The sequence below is a fragment of the Triticum dicoccoides genome, chromosome 2A, assembly GCF_002162155.2.
Source record: "Triticum dicoccoides isolate Atlit2015 ecotype Zavitan chromosome 2A, WEW_v2.0, whole genome shotgun sequence".
NCBI lineage: Eukaryota > Viridiplantae > Streptophyta > Magnoliopsida > Poales > Poaceae > Triticum > Triticum dicoccoides.
The window spans coordinates 14,732,720-14,736,682 of NC_041382.1; positions in this window are offsets into that span (position 1 = coordinate 14,732,720).

The following is a 3,963-nucleotide window of genomic DNA, read 5'->3' on the forward strand; positions in this document are numbered from 1 at the left end:
ATACGTGCCCGCGGGCGTATACGTGGCAGGATTTGCTAAGTCCGGCCCTAGATGCTATTAGTGGTTGTTTGGATATCAAGTTTATAGAGAATTAGTTTTAGTTAACCTTGATTTCTGGCGTAACAATCTAAAAACTTGTTTGAATTGTGTAACCGAATCGTAGATATAGAAAACTGAGTTCTGTAAAACCCAAAATTCCCAGCTTATAGAAAAACGACCATTTGACTTCTTTTGTATAAATCAGTTTTCTAAGTACGGCGGCGGCGAAGTAATTGAACGCGACACACCACAAGCACCGGGACGTCCTATGCGCGCACGGGTGAGGCGATGCCTAAAGTTGCCGCGATGAGCTCGCCGCTCGGGGCCCGGACGTGGCCGTCGTTGCGAGCAGCCCCTCACCGTCTGGCATGGCGAGGCAGGAGCAACCACGGAGCGCAGGTTGCATTGGCAGACGTGCTCCTCTTCCTGCGGACGACGGCTACAATCTGACCTTCCCAGCCGCTACGCTCCACGAGCGAGCAGGGGCCTGGCCCCCCCTATCGATCGAGTAATTTCCGTAACAGCTGCCAGTAATTAACAGTGACATCACGTGTTGCAATGCGTGACAATAATGCCAAGGCCGTTGCAGCGAGGAGGCCATGATCGCTCGGCGGACAAAAATCCGGCGAGACGCCTCACGATCGGGGCACGAATGCTACACATCCAGATCGACTGAAAGGGAATTCTGAGGAAGCTGTTGTGTCATGCCGTGTCTGTTCTTTCTTATTTTTCCCATCGAATTCCATATACTTATTTCTTTATCTAATATTAATTAAAGGGAAAAAGCTTTCATAGTTCTTTATATGTCATTCTTTTATATCCGTTGATTTTATGTTAGTCATAAAGATTGATCGCTTAGATTTAAGAGAGTTGTAGTCACGTTTGAAAAAAAAAAGAAAAAAAAGCCAGCACGAGAGCGACGGACAATGGCGTGTTAGACTCAAACTGGCAACATACGTACATAATTCTTACTTTTATAGCCAGCTAAGCTAGCTGGCCTACGTGTATAAATACAAGTTGTGCTCTACTTATACATCATGCCACTCCCTAGAAAAGCATCTGCCCCGTCGAGGCTAACGCTAACCCTCCCGCTCTGCCGACTAGCCGCTGCGTCGCAATACTAGCAGTCGCCGGCAAGTGTGAGATCGCAGCGCCGCGCCGGCAGCACGGACAAAGTGTTGCGTCGCAGCACCGGCAGCCTACGACGAGCACTGTCGCAACGCCGGCAGCACCGACGCATGGAGCTTGGGGTCGACGCGTGCAGCGCGTCCATGGGCCATGGCGGATGTGCCTCTCTACATCGACGTGAGTGCTGGATTGCAGTGTCAGCAGCACCGATGAGACAATGAGCGCCTGCAGTGGTGGACAAGAGTTGCGGCAGGCGCACGAGGTGGTCGATGCGCAACATCACCAGAGTTGTAGTGGCCCTGTCGGCCCCCCATCACGGTTGTCGCCACAGCTGTGGGAGAAACTTCAACGCAGCACCCGTCGCTTGGCCATCCTTGTATTGGTGTGGCGACGCCCATCCCAGCACGGTGACGCCTCTCCATAACGGACGGTCCCATATTGTAGTGTAACCCGGCATTGCAATGGCACATCGACGCAGCAGCGGTGGCGCTTCAGCGGGGCTCCGGCGACGACGTCAGCAGCTTACAACAGCGCGTACACCCATGCTTGCGACAGCGTCCACGGCGCCACTGGAGCACCAGTGGCTGAACCCTTGCTGGAGTTCGTGCTCGGGTTTGCAGCAGCCGAGCCCCGGCCTTGCAGCGCCGGTGGCCGGGATGGGCAGCAGCCCTGCTCCGTCCCTCGTAGCATCGGTGGCCTGCTATGTCCTCCCACTGGCGTACGTCACCAACTCGGAACAGATTTTTTGTTGTTGTGTCCGACCATGGGTGCCTGGCTCATGCCCTTCTTTTCCAAAAAAAAGCTCCGGCACGCGACTGAATCCCTGATTCAATACAAATTCGAAATTGCCATGTCCTTCGAATCTCGCCGGAACGGCGTCGCCGAGGGAGTGCCTTGGGCTGAAGCCCAGTACCATACTATCATCTAATACGCCATGGATTTCAATTTGTGGGAGGGGCGATCTTGGGCATGCAGCGTCGCCGACAAGAACAAGAAGCTTCAAGACCTCTCACGGGGCGGCGCTGGGATACGTCCATTGGGTGTGCAGGTGACAGGGGAGAGAAAATGGTGCATCACTGCAGTTTCCAGCATTGCATGGTCCGTCCCTTGGCCTAAATTGACACATGAGGCACTAGGACGTGACTGGTAGATATGCGAGCGATGGGAGAGAAGTTGGTGCAACGATGTACGATAGCGGCGCAGGGCAGTGTTGCAGCAATACGCGAGCGACGGCGGTGGAGGGAGAAGGACGGTGGTGCAGGTGTGTAGCAGTCCGTTTGGACGGCGAGATGTGTGCCAATGTTGGAGTCAGTTCGGTGCAGAGGCCGACGTTGCAGGGTGCTGCTGTGGAGAGAGTAATAGGGAACAGTAGCATTAAAACGGAAATTAGATAAACTGAGGCTGCTGCTCTGTGCATTCATTGATGTTGCTGCGTGTTCTCTCGGGAGAGAAGAAAGAGAGGTAGAGAGAAAGTGAGTGGGTGTGCTTCTAAGGGCATCTCCACCCGTTGGCCCCCTATGGGGCGCCTAAAATCGCCGTCTGGGGGTGAGCCGGCGCAAAAATTGGGCCTGGGGGCGAGTTGGTCCCCAGCCGCCGGCTCCAGAGCAGCCCCCAGGCGCGTTTTAAAATAAAAAAAGTTCGGCACAGTTCGGCGAAGTTCGGCTTAAACACGATGAATTTCGGCCAAACACGGTATATTTCGGCACATTTCGGCGAAGTTCGCGGATTTTCATTACATAGCACATATTTATAAACTAATCTAAAGAAAAAACTGGCTGAAGTCGCCGCCGTCGCCGCCATCGTCGTCGTCGGCCTTCTCCTCCTTGACGCGGGCGTCCCTGCTGGACCCCTGCCCGGCGTCACCATGGCGGACTGGTGGCGGCGCATCGTCGTTGGGGGAAGCGTTGGCCGCCGCCTCGTCTCCGGGGAAGCGTTCTGCCATGGCGACGGGCTCGGGGGAGGTAGAGAGATAGAGGGAGGGGCTGGGCGGCGGCGCTCGGGAGAGGTAGGGAGAGGGAGGGGCTGGACGGCGGCGAGGGGCGGGGCTGGTGTGGGCACAGGCGAGTGGAGGCCACCGGCTATATAGCCGCGCCGCGCCCATGTGTACGCGTGCGAGGGAGGGGAGGCGTCGGCGCGCCGTCCCGTGACGCGCCGCCCGTGAATCAATGGCAAGGCTGACCGGCGGCAGCCTTGGCATTGATTCCCCGCGGGAACCGAGGCTGTTGGGGAAGACGAGGCGCTGTGTCGCTGATGCGGCTGGCCCGCGGCTTTTTCGCGCCAAAACAGCTCGCCCCGACGCCCCCGGACGCCCCCCAGCGCGCCGGGTTCGGCCTGGGTCCACCGGCGCTGTTTTCGGCCCAGGCCGGCGAAAATCGGGCTCCTGGGCCATTTTTTCGGCGCCGGCGCAAAAAAATCGCCTGGGGAGGCCTTCCTGGGGGCGCGGCTGGAGATGCCTTAAGTATATTTTGGTTGTCGTAACAGTTTATAATGTATGCATGGTTGATTGCTTGATGCTACTGTTGATTATTGATTGTTAGATTATATAATGTTAAAATATAGGGGTTGAGATTTAGGAGTGCTACTGGTGTTTTTTTTCTCCTGTTGTAACGCACGACATATGTCCTATTATTAAAACAGGATTATGGGCATTCAACGTTGCATATTGGAAGCTTAACTATGTCAATAAAATCATGTAATCAATTGTCATTCTGGTACCCATTTTTTTCTTTTTGCTAAAATATTGTGGTGTTTACTCAATAGCGAAGCACGGCCCGCAGGTCAAACAATGCATACATA